Genomic DNA, 14,087 nt, shown 5'->3' with positions numbered 1-14,087 from the left:
TCCTGCTTTTCTCTCCCCCTTTGCCTCTCCCCCTGCTTGTGCTCTCTCTCTCTCTCTCCATCTCTTTCTCTGTGTCAGATATATAAAGAAAGAAATATTTTTTAAAAAAAGCTATATAAGAATTGCTCAATGGAGAAATCCCTTGGTGAAAAGCTTCAGGATTAAGATGGTGTCCTGGATTAACAGCTTTGTTTTAAAGTAAGTGTAATGAATAAAGTAACAACAAGAAAATCACATAGTAGCAATGACAACAACAAAAATGTGAGGTGGAATCATCTGATTGTACAGTATCTGGAAGGCTCTAGGCAAGTGAATTTTAGCTTTGCTTTTCCACTTTGTGAACATGGTGACCTCTCCTCAGCATGGTTTATCTGTCTCCTGCACTCCATCACACCCTCAACAATTCACTGCTTTCATTCAGCTAAGATATGGTCACCACATTTGAGGCACGTTAGATATTTGTAACACTTCATCATTGCTACTAAAGGCTACTGATATCCACTTTGATTCTCTGCTGTTCCTCAGTAAGAGTAACCTTTCTGACAATAACTGGGAAACTTGTGTTAAATAGAATATGTGTATGTAGGAAGCCTTGTTGGTAGCAGATTCCAGTGACACTTCAAATCATCTTCTTCCTTATTCACACAACAACAGGTTAATTATTCTTTGTGTGAGTCTCATAAAAGTCTTTCAGTGATTATTCCTAATCCATGACACATCTGTGCTGAAATATCCTGTGGAATACCTCCACTATCTTGTACATTTCTGAAAGTTAGGACAGAGTCTGACCTTTAAAGCCTTTGTAACACAGTCCAGTGTCTAGAAGAGTCATATCATAGGAGGCTTAAAATAAACATTTGTCTTCATTCATTCATTAATTCATTTTGGTTTGTTCTTGCATCATAGACACCCATCAGGTGAAGTTCTCTATTGTATGCCCAACTCTTGGCTGTGTAGTATGTAGGTTGAATATTTGTTTTACAATATGTGTTCATATACGCAATGAAATATTACTCAGTCATCAGAAAGGATGAACACCCAGTTTTTACATCACCATGGATGAGACTGGAGGAGATTATGCTAAGTGAAATAAGTCGTCAGAGAAATTAAATTAAATCATCATATGGTTTCACTTATTTGTGGATCATAAGGAATAGCATAGAGGACATTTAGAGGAGGAAGGGAAAAATGAAGGGAGAGAAAATGGAATGGGGAATGAACCATGAGAGACTACAGAGTCCAGGAAACAAACTGAGGTTTTAGAAGGGACAGGGGTAGGAGGATGGATGGTCCTGTGATGGGTATTAAGGAGGGCACAGATTGCCAGGAGCACTGGGTGTTATACGAAAGTAATGAATCATGGAACACAACATCAAAACCTAATGATGTACTGTATGGTGACTAACAAAACACAATAATTAAAAAAAAAAAAAAAACAAGATGTGTTTTCTTAGTTTACCTAGAAGATGTATATATTCACTGGGCCTAAAATCCCCATATCAAGTAAATTATGACAAAGGACATATAGAAGAAGCCATTTTTTTATATATAATTTTAAAAAATTTATAAGACATTATTTAAAATTACTTTCATTAAGTTTCTTTAGCATTCATTCCTTTAATTAACTGTATTTTGCTCACCAGCATCTCTCTTCCTTCATCAGGGTTTTTCATTGATAGCACTGGCTTTTCATAACACCTGAAAGTCTTAAAATGTATTTTCAATAAATAAGCAGTATTTGCTTTAAATCTCAAGATTGAAATTTCTGCACTATTTTATTGAAATCGGAGATCCAAGGTAAAAAATATATATATAAATTAATCTTCCATAGGTAATAATATAAATCTGCACTGTATTTTACCCTTATTTAATTTTTTTTGCATATTCATTTTTCTTTTTAGATTTCCTATCAATTTTGAGACTGTTCTGAAAAATAATACCATGACTTACATATTTTGGTTACTGATTAAACCTTTGAGGGAATATATGAAAAGCTAAGAAAGAAGGTATTAATAGATAAGGAAAGGTTCATGTGAACAACACTGAAAATCAGTATTAATAGGTCAATTTTGTAGGAGCACAGAACATACTTAAACTGTCAGAGAAAATGGTCCAATATCACAGAATTGGGGGAGGTATACTACACTACTTGTGTAAAAATGTTAATGTAAAAATGTCAATGGACAGTATTCATTTACCAACATCAACTAAGCCTGATGAATGTTATTCATTCATTCATTCTTTCATTCAGCAGGCTTTGGGGAGAAAAAACCTCAGTGTTGAACAAGGTGCATATGATTCCTCAAGCCTGAAGCCATCCCAAGGATGTACTCATGCAGAATATGAATGATATCTCTAAGAATTTAGCCCATCTTTTTACTTCTGAACACAGATCCATATTTCCCTTGGAAGAACATGGTTTAGGTTCAGCTTAAATTATCTTCCACCCATTTGGTCAAAATCAAGAACCGCTCCTAAGGACCCCTGAGGCATACTCTTTGAGCTATTCAAAATGAAAATTAGCAATAACACTTCATATTTGTTAAATAAGATGGTCACGAAGTACCTTCAAGGTTTCATTCTGAAAACACCACTGTTCCATTCTCTATTTAGTCATCAATAATCAAATAAAAAAGGAAAAATACATAAACTAATAATAAGATCATGGTATAAAAATCCTATTGATTTCTTATTATAACACTCTAAGGTAAATTGCTATTGCAGAAAGTATATGGGTTCTGCAGTTAGAAAAATGTGGGTTAAAAACATAAATGGGCCACTTAATAGATTTGTGATTAATATATTTGTGATTTTTAATGGTACTTCATTTCCTTAGGCATCCATTTTCTCTCTTTACCTTGTACATGAAATTTCAAGCATATTTTTGGAAGAGAAGGGAGTTGAGAGAAATTGGAAGGGGAGGTGAACCATGAGAGACTATGGACTCTGAAAAACAATCTTTTTGAAGGGAACCAGGTGGGGGGTATTGGAGAGGGCACGGATTGCATGGAGCACTGGGTGTGGTGCAAAAATAATACTGTTATGCTGAAAATAAATAAATTAATTAATTAAAAAAAGAAATAATATAAATGAAAGTGCTGTATAAACCATGTGGTACTAAATATGCTTTAAGAAGAGCTGGTTTATTTATCTTCTTATAGTTAGAATTGATTTCCAACTTTGGACAGAATATTCTTAGTAACTGTGTTTAAAGAAAGGCATTATGTATTCCAATGACATATAAAGGATTTATATATTCTATCTCATTCAGTCTTCATCATGACACACTTATGCAACTTAATTTTTATTCACAAATGAAGAACTAGGGTCAGTTTGCTTTTGTACCTTAGATATATTCATATAACTAACAACTGTTCAATGTAATCAGGGACTACCTAAAATTAAAGTCTATTCTCTTAAAGAAGGTACTACCTATCCTGTTTAGAAAAACAGGCACAGAGATGGTAATCTGCCTTTTATTTAATAGAAAATGAAAAAAATTGATTAATAAAACAAAACATGGACTTCTATACGCATTGCAAAATAGAACTCCAGTATACTCTATTTAATCTAGTTAAAGGTTGAGATGATAAGTAATGATGCAATGATACAGTTTGGGAGACTCCATTGCTTTCTATGTATCAGACTTAGCTCTGATTTTCATACAGGCTCACGAACATGCAGAATGGCTGGAACATAAAAAATATTAGCAGCTGTCATTGTTGTAATCCAGGGAAACCCAGCATTCCCGGACACACTTTTTCTCAGTGAACCATTTTGCTTTCTGCTGCTAATGTTTTTGTCTTAAATTTTCCATTTTATCTATAGGAAGTATATTAGAGTACAGAGAAAGAGAAAGTAGCAAATAGAGGAGGAAGAAAAAAATATCAAAAAGTGTTTTAAAACTTTCTGGCATGGTTTCTACATAGATTTTATGTAGTATAAACTACTTATTGTTTTATCTGTTCTCTCTGCTGCTGGCTCACTGGGAATAATTCAGTGAATCAAAATTGCCAGAATAGGACTATACACAAAACACTAAGGAATATAAAACATCATACACAATAATATTGAATTTGAAAATGAAGCTTGTGGGACAGTGTCCAATGAGGCAGAAAAAAAAAAAAAAGCAAGCAAGCAACCACACTAGGTCAAGTTTGTTTCCCTTGATATTATTTTTCAGAGATTAACAGATAAAATCTAGCTCCTAATGCATATCTCTACTGAATGTGTATCTACCCCATGCTATTTTTTAAAGCAGATCATCTATTGCATAGTACTAAGTCCATTCTTTACTACATATTTTTCATCTGCCTTCCAATAAGAATGTTTAGTATTACTACTAACCCTTTATATATTTTCTCCTTGCTCTGTTGCTCACCAGCAATAGATGTTGAAGAGTTTCTTGTTTTGATTGATTAAAATTCTAATGTAGGGGTGCCTGGGTAGATCAGTCAGTTAAGTGTCTGCCTTCAGCTCAGGTTGTGATCCCAGAGTCCCAGGATCAAATCCTGCATCTGGCTCTCCAATCTAATGTAAAGAGCAGAGTGACAAAAGCAAAGTAAAACCAATAATCTCTAAAAGCCATGTCTCTGAGCATGAGAGTTGTAAGATGGGGAAATAGTCACAAGAGAAATGATCAATTATATTGGAAGCACAGAAATCTAGTTGGAGGATGAACATGGGTGGTGGGAAAATGGTAAGAAATCTTCCTAGCCAGGACCCAAAGACAAGCAGGGTGCAGATTTTTTTTGCTCATGATGGTGTATAATGAAGAGGCTTGCAGATGGTAATGTATCAATCAAAACACATGGCAGTGAGAAGGAAATATTTAGAAACACCCATGAAGATGAAGAAAAATAGTTGAGCTAAACGATTGTTATAGAAAATGGCCTTGGCATTTGTAATGATTGCCCCCAAAATCTGGGGATAGAGACACTGATAAATTTGATTTCTAAGAAGGAGAAATTCTGTAGTAAGTGAAACATAGGAGTCTCGAGATGTCATTCTATCCAGGTGAGGATGATGATAGTTTTTTTTTTTTTACAGTGACACTTAATACATAAGCCATAAATAAAAAGATAAAGATTACAACCTGAAGCTGTGGATCATGTGAGATGCCCAGGAGTATGAACTCTGTTATCATTGTATGGTTTCTCATGCTGCTTTTATTTTCTTTAAGCAAAATCTACTCTACTATTGAGAAACAAGACCAAAAAAAAAAAAAAAAAAAAAAAAAGAGTATTTTAATAGTAAAGGAATTGAAGATTTAAAAATTTTAATGTTCATATTAGTAGTCCCAATAAATGAAGCAATGGAACTTTTGCCTATGTGCATTTTTGCAAAATACACTCAGTCTGTCACAAATAATTTACACAACCTCTCTTGATAAGGAAAATTGTATTCACAGTTCTATGTTAAAGTTCCCCTCTTGAGTGCCTTTATGTAAGACCTGGACCTGTACCCAAATTGTCAATATGTGCAGTAGCTCTCTTAATTATATTTCTACAGCAACACAGTAATTATATTTGGATTTACATATTGAGACACCATGTTCCAGTTTCCAAGATTGTACGCTCTTAGGAGTGAAATATCTAATTTTGAGTTTTAATTTTGAGGCCTTTAAAATACTTTATTGTTTTATAAGGCTTTGATGGAAATTAAAGGCCCAACACAATTAGAGACCTTAAGAATAGCTTAATTATTTTATTCTTAAGGTGCATTCTTTTAAATATGCTCTGCAGAAATAAATGTGTTTCCAGTCACGAAAATGTAAGACTAGAATTATCTTGTTTGTAAATAATAGTAAACGTCCTAATTTATGGGAAACACTAGTGAAGCCAGAGACACTAATTAACACTCACATAGATAGACCTATATCAATAATATAGTTCATATTACATATTGATCTATTTTTATCATTTTAATGTTCTTTTTGTAAATTAACACTTAATTTTGTTTTGCAACTATGTTCACTTGGTCTTTTCAATCTTAAATTTGTTTGAGAACAAGAAGGAATTCATAAAGGAGTTTTTAAATTCCAACATATCTCATTGCCTTCTTTCTAGAATAAATAGGTAGAATAAAGAAAATTCTAAGATTCACTTTATAGAAAACACAAATTGGAAAACTAGTCTATATGGCTTTCACCTGTGTTGTTCTCTTTTTAGCTTAGTAACCAGAATTTCCTTTGTCCTATAGGTTCCTAATATTTGCTGATCTTTATTTTATAACATGAACTGGTCAAGTGAGTAGGTGATAAGTGTCAGTGCTGTATTGTGCCTTATTTTCCGGTTTTAATTTTTTTTTTTTCCTGATAATCTGCATTGTCTTCCTTTAGAAATAGACACATATTTTGAACAAAGTGAAGTATCAAAATGCTCACTCTTTTGGGTTTTCCACATAGAGTATCACGTCATTTGCAAAGACTCTACCCCAAAATTGCTACAACTCATACAGTAATTCAGCAATGTGGCAGGATATAAAATTAATGTACAGAAATCAGTTCCATTTCTACATAGCAGTAATGAGACAGGAGAGAGAGAGAAAGTAAGGAATTGATCCCATTTACAACTGCACCCCAAACCATAAGATACCTAGGAATAAACCTAACCAAAGAGGCAAAGAATCTGTACTCAGAAAACTATAGAATACTCCTGAAAGAAATTGAGAAAGACACAAAGAATTGCAAAAACGTTCCCTGCTCATAGATTGGAAGAACAAATGATGTTAAAATGCCTGTGCTACCTAGAGCAATCTACACAGTCAATGAAATCCCTATCAAAATACCATCAACTTTTTTCACAGAGTTGGAGAAAATAATCCAAAAATTTGTATGAAACCAGAAAAGACCCCAGATAGCCAAAGGAATGTTGAAAAAGAAAACCACAGCTCTGGCAAAACAATTCTTGATGTCATGCTCTATTACAAAGCTGTAATCATCAAAACAGTATGGTACTGGCAGAAAACAGATCAAGGAACATGCTAGAGAACCCAGAAATGAACCCCCATCTCTATGGTCAACTAATCTTTGACAAAACAGGAAAGAACATGCAACTGAAAAAGGACAGTCTCTTCAACAAATGGTGCTGGGAAAATTGGACAGCCACATAGAGAAGAATGAATATGGACAATTTCCTTGCACCATACACAAAAATAGACTCAAAGTGGATGAAAGACCTCAGTGTGAGACAGAAGTCCATCAAAATCCTAGAGGAGAACACAGGCAGCAACCTCTTCAACCTTGACAGCAACAACTTCTTGCTAGTCATATCTCCAAAGGCAAGGGAAACAAAGGCAAAAATGAACTATTGTGACTTCATCAAGATCAGAAGCTTTTGCACAACAAAAAAGCAGTCAACAAAATCAAAAGACAACTGACAGAATGAAAGAAGGTATTTGTGAGTAACAAATCAGGTAAAGGGTTCATTTCCAAAATCTATAAAGGCTCTAACAAAATCAACACCCAAGGAGCAACAGTCAAGAAATGGGCAGAAGACATGAACAGACATTTCTGCAAAGAAGGCGTACAAATGGCCAACAGACACATGAAAAAATGCTCAACATCACTTGGCATCAGGGAAATGCAAATCAGAACCACAATGAGATACCACCTCACACCATTCAGAATGGCTAAATTAACAAGCCAGGAAACAAGAGATGTTGGTGAGTATACCAAGAAAGGGGAACACTCCTACACTGCAAACTGGTGTAGCCGCTCTGGAAAACAGTATGGAAGTCCCTCAAAAAGTTGAAAAAGGAGCTGCCCTATGACTCAACAATTTCACTTTTGGGTATTTACCCCAAAGATACAAAGGTAGTGATCTGAAGGGGTACCTGCGCCTCAATATTTATAGCAGCAGTGTCCACAATAGCCAAACTGTGGAAATAGCCCAGATGTCTTCAACAGATGAGTGGATAAAGAAGATGTGGAATATTATATGGTGGAATATTACAAAGACATCAAAAAATGAAATATTTCCATTTGCAGCAACATGAATGGAACTAGATGGTATTATGCTAAATGAAATAAGTCAGTCAGAGAGAGACAATCATCATATGATCTCACTGATATGTGGAATTTAAGAAACAAGACAGAGGATCATAGGGGAAGAGAGGAAAAAGTGAAACAAGAAGAAACCAGAGAGGGAGACAAACCATAAGAGACTCTTAATATTAAGGAAACAAATTGGGGGTTGCTGGAGAGGAGGGGGGTGGCAGGATGGGATTACTTGGTGATGGACATTGGGTATTATATAAGCATAGGGTATTATATAAGACTGAATCACAGACCTATATCCCTGAAAAAAATAATACATTATGTGTTAATTAATTGAATTTAAATAAAAAAATCAAAATAAGAAAAACCAAAACAACAAAAAATAAACAAAAATTAGAAATAATAAATATGTTAAAGTGATAATTTGGGGATCATTGCAATGTATCCCAAAAAATAACCTTTGGAATGGGAGAAAGATAAAGGTATATTTATTAGCAAATACAGAACATACTTAATTTATGATATGCCAATGATTCCAGACAGAAATATAATCCCATATTTTCTTAATTTACTCAAAATGTGAGAAGCAATGCATTCATAAGCTACTTCTGAAGACTTTTGTCAGGAATTCACCCTTCCTCTCTTTCATAAATGCCTCGCACAAAGAGAAAATGCAGGCTTGATTGCGTGGATTGATTGTTGAGTTTTCTACAACCTCTCCTTTAATTAAAGAATTTTTCTTTTTCTCTTTTCTCTTTCCATATAATCATAACTATTGTTGACCTAAATTCTAAAAAGCTACTATTGTAACCCTAAGAGTCTTCATGTAAATTTCCAGGGAATTTTTATGTAAAATTATGTAAAATTCCAGGGAACTGCTTCATGACTGAAATGTAAACCACTTCAAAGTTCTCTGGGTAAGATGAGGATTGAAAACTATTAAAATATGAAACAAATTTACCTTCTCTATTCACTATATATATGAATGAAAGGCCAGAATAAAGAAATGAATAAAGAAAGAATAAAGAAAGGCCAGGATGGGCCCAAGAAGTATAGTGATGTCATGATGTACACATTCCAGAAAGCAAAGCAATATAGTGAGATAAAAGCAAAAGTGTACCTACCAACGTATCCAATCAACTTAGTTGCCCCTTTGCTATATTGAGTTTTTCGAGTATGCTTGTGGCACTCGGTCTTCACTCAGTAGATAATTTATTCTCAATTTCTTTTGGGTTCATTAAATACAAAGCTGAGCTCCAAAATTTCATTGAGGGTAACACTCAGGTTTTATTCATTTATACATCCCTATCAGCACAAAGAAGAATGAATGATTCAAGAAAAAACTGTAATATTTTTTAAAAATCAGAAGGGTATTTGAAGCTCAGTTTTTAAGTTTTTAGTGTTAAGAGTTATATAGACTTAATGCCATGAGAAATAAGTGTCAGAGAATCAATTACCATATCAGTGGTATATAATGACAGATGGAATGACTAAGTCATCCTCCATTTGCCCTCAAATCTTCAAATTAACAGGTATCAAATATTTATAGTACATTCTATCAAAAATTTCATATACAGTCAATACACAGTCATACACAGTCATACACAGTCCCACATAATGGAAGCCCAAATTTTTTAATCCATTAATACAATTTTGCTAAAGGAAATATTCAGAACCCCCCCACACACTTTTTTTTCAGTTAACAATATGTAATGGGTATCATTCCTTGTCCACTTACACAGCTGGGACTCATTCTTTTAAAACAAATTCATAGACTACTAGAGGAAACTTCAAAAATTTCATAATTCTATTATTTGTTAAGATTCAGGGGCTTAGCTTCCTGCCAATTTCACATCATAAGCTAAAATGCTAAGTCCATTTTTATGCATTCATCTGCATTTACACAACTACAAGAATAAAATATTTATGAGTACTACATTTTGATAGATACTTCAAAATTTCCTTCCCGCGGACAAGAATAAGCCCTTTTCATTGTATCCTAGCCATCATAGATGTTAGAAATCACTTCAACATTTATAAACAGAGAGACAAAAATGAAGCCACAATTCACATAATGAATTATAAAGACCAGATCACATTTCCTAGCTTTTGAGGTTAAGGAGACCCAATGATTTTTAATATTGAAAAATTTATTCAACTTGCAAAATCTATTCAATCTTTCTATCAATTTCTGTAGTCATAACATGAGAGGGCTAATACTCTTAACTCATAGGATATTATAAAGATTAAGTGAAATCATAAATGAAAGCCATTCACTCTCACATATGTTATTTTCCTTGCTGAAAGTTGTTTCCTTGACATATCAACTCACTTCTAATCACTCATCAATGCTAATTTATTTGTTTGTTTATATTAAGTATAACTGACACTCAACTATTAGTTATATTAGTACATTAGTTACATTGTTATATGAGTTTCAGGAGGAAAGCATAAGGAATAGACAATAATATACATTATGCTATGTTGACCACAGTATAGTTATGATCTGTTACCAATTGGCTGTATTCTTTGTACTGTATGTTTTATTCCAGTGACTCATTTATTCCATAACTGGAAGCCTGTACCTCTAAATTTTCTTCAGTTATTTTGTACCCTCCCCCCTCTGGCAACCACATATTTGTTGTCTGTATTTACGGTCTGTTTCTGCTTTTTGTCTGTTTGTTTGTTCATTTGTTTTTGTTAATAGTAGTTAAATTGTACCCTTTAGTGCAGTCTTCTTGATTCTCTGGTTTTCTCAAACGTATTTAATTCTCTGTGTTACATCTTCATAGTAGTAAATGTATTTTAATTGTTAATGAGTGTCATTCTTGCTAGAATAAGTTTCATGTTACACATGTGGTTATTTAAGTGTGAATCCAACAAATGAGATTTAAAGGGAACATATCTCAACTTAATAAAGGCCATATATGAAAAACCTACAGCTAATATCATCCTAAATGGGGAGAAACTGAGAGCTTTTCCTCTACAGTTAGGAGCAAGAAGGAATGTCCACTCTCACCACTTTCATTTAACATAGTACTGGAAGTCCTATCCACAGGAATCAGACAACATGAGAAATAAAAGGAATTGAAATCTGCAAGGGAGAAGTAAAACTTTCTCTAGTCACAGATGACAAGATACTCTATGTACAAAACGTGAAAGAGCCTATGAAAAACTTCCTAGACCTGATACACAAATTCCTAGAATTCATACACAAAGTCTCAGGATAAAAAACACAAAATCAATGTCCAAAAATCTTGCATTTCTAGAAACCAATAATGAATCAGCAGAAAGAAATCAAGGGATAGGTCCCAGTTACACTACTTATTAATAATATAATTTGTTACCAACTTTTTCACTTTTCTTCTCCTTCTTTCCTTCAAGAGAAGTTCTTGAATATATCCTATATATAGGATATATTTTATCCTGTAATGTAATGTAATTTTCAACCAGAGTGCCAATTGTATTAGAAATAACATGAGAGGGTTACATGCATTTAAGCATTCATAATGTCAGGATCTTGACAGTGTCCTACATAGTGGGGGTAAATTGAACAAGAGGGTGCAAGACGAATCTCTTCTCTTCATCTTTTTTCTTTTTAAAGATTTATTTATTTAATTTAGAAAAAAGGAGGGGAAGGGAGAGCACAGTTGTGGGAGGCACAGACAGGGAGGATCTTCAAGCAGTCTCCCCACTGAGAGCAGATCCTAGGGGGATTGATCCCAGGACCCATTGGATCATGACCTGAACTAAAACCAAGGATTGGATGCTTAATTGATTGAGACACCAGGAGTCTGCATCTCATTTCTGCTACATTGCCCCCAATATTGATATCACATTTTGGTAGAGCCAGTGAAAAAAACACTCATTTGCAATTTCTGAGACTCCTTTTTTGGTTATTTTCAAAGTATCTGCATTGAACTGTCTGTTGCCAACTGAACATCACATTATATTCTCAGTTGTTCTCAGTGCTGTGGAGAAAACTGGGATGCTATTTCTGAGAGTTCCCCTCCCTCTATTTTTCTAATTTATGATTTGTCAGTGATAGGACTTGGTGAAAAATTTGGAGGTTGGAAGGGAAGCAGAGGATATTGCTTTCCACTTTGTACCCATATTGGTGCATATAACCTAGATTCATAGTGGATTTTCAAAAGAACTTGAAAACTACCAACTTTATTGCTAATGCTATTAGTAGATGTTTCTCAGAAATAACTGAGTCACTATGATTTCCCATTAAGTTTTTTTGAAGCATTCTCTCAGGGCTTCAACATAGTTTGGTATTAGTCTCCTCAACATTCTCTCTGGTCCTCGAAGGAAAACTTTGAGGAAAGTTTTGAGGAAAGCTATCTCTTTCATTATTTTTAAAAGCTAAAATTCCTCCAATATCGTCTTTCTTTCCAAAGGACTTACAGAAATCCTACCTTCACTTGAATCCTGACTGACAAGTGATCCATGCTGTAAGAATTTGCAAATTTATAATTTCTTATAATTACAACATTTTGTGATTCCATATATAACTGGCAGTATAGCCTTAAACCAAATATACTGATTCATGAGATGTTAGCGAAGACAGGAGGCAAGACAGTGTATTATTCCACAGCAACTCTTTGTGGGTGTAAACCCAAAAAGTTAAGTAGCTACTAGCACAAAGGAGAAAAGTAGGTTGAGTCTTGAAACATGCTGCATCAAAAAGAAGAGCAGAAGATGTTAGTTAGCAGTTGGGATAAACAAAATAGTGAATGGTGTTCCTCTTCATGTATCCTTCTAACTTTTCTCTAAAGCAATTCCTGTAATTCTGTAATTCCAACTGCCATGGAGAATGGGAATTGAGGAGTAGAGTCACCAAGGCATAGGGGACGAACCTCCCTGCCCCAGTTAATTTTCCTTTGGTGGACACTTATTTCAGAAGGACAATTTGGGAGGACACAGGCTTTTAGGGATTGGCATTTCAGAATATGGTGTGTACTTGATATTATACTCATCAAATCAAATGATTCTGTCTTGTGGAGAGATTCCTCAGAGAATATGAACACCAATATGTGGGAACTGGGGAAGGAAAGCCTGCTAAGACAGAAGGATGACAGAGATTCTGAATATGCTAAGCCAAATATGCTAAATGTAGATTTGGTCAAATTGCATGAGCAAAAAGGAAAGAACTTAAGGATGCAAACAATAAAATAGGTGAATCTCCAAAATATGGCTGAGCAAGAGAAAAAGACTTCAACATTCACAATTAGTGATTTCTTTATAAGAACTTCCAGAAAAGGAAAAGTGATTTCTGTGACCAAAAGACACCTGTATTTATCTTAATCCACTAGCAGGCATGGAGACCAGAAGGAATGGCTGGGAAGAGGCCAAATAAATTATTAAGTACGATGCAGATATTCTATATATGCTTTGTCAATAGTTGAACAGATTTGTTGGATTTAAATAATTATATTTGCTTTTATGTAATACATAATACATTTGTTTACATTGACACAACTAGAATGTATCAGAAATCTTTAATTTATAAATGGTTTAAAATATGGAAAGACTGGAGGGGAGACAAGATGGCGGGGAAGTAGGAGGAGGCACCCTTTCAACCTGTACCCTAAAGTGAGCTGAATACCTTCCAAAGAACTCCGATCACCCACGAAATCAGCCTGAGATCAGAATTATACATGTCTGGATCTCTACTGGAGCAGAAGATGCCAGTGGGCAGGTAAAGCGGAGTGGGAAAGTCAGACTTTATCTGACTTTAGAAGATAAACAAAAGGGGGAGGGAGCCACCAGAGGCGACCCATTGGAAAGTAATATCCCAATACAAGAGTGCCATGAGCCTGGGGACCAGCATTAACTCCGGAGTCTGGTAGAAAGCACTCAAAAAGAGCAAAGGATCACGGGGCGGGGGGGAAATTGCAGGAATCGGGGTGTTAGGGTCGGGGCTTAAGTCCCGACCCAGGACAGCCACCCCTGGTGCAGAGCCAGAGAGAGTGTGGCAGAGAAACCAGGTCTCAGTCACTGAACCACCAGCGCGCCTGAGAGTGCGTGGCGCCCGGTCCCATGAGGGGCTGGGAGCCTCCACAGCCAACAGAAGCACAGTTTT

Source organism: Mustela erminea, chromosome 6 (genome assembly GCF_009829155.1).
Source record: "Mustela erminea isolate mMusErm1 chromosome 6, mMusErm1.Pri, whole genome shotgun sequence".
In the NCBI taxonomy this organism is placed as follows: domain Eukaryota; kingdom Metazoa; phylum Chordata; class Mammalia; order Carnivora; family Mustelidae; genus Mustela; species Mustela erminea.
Note: the sequence above shows the minus strand (reverse complement) of the source record.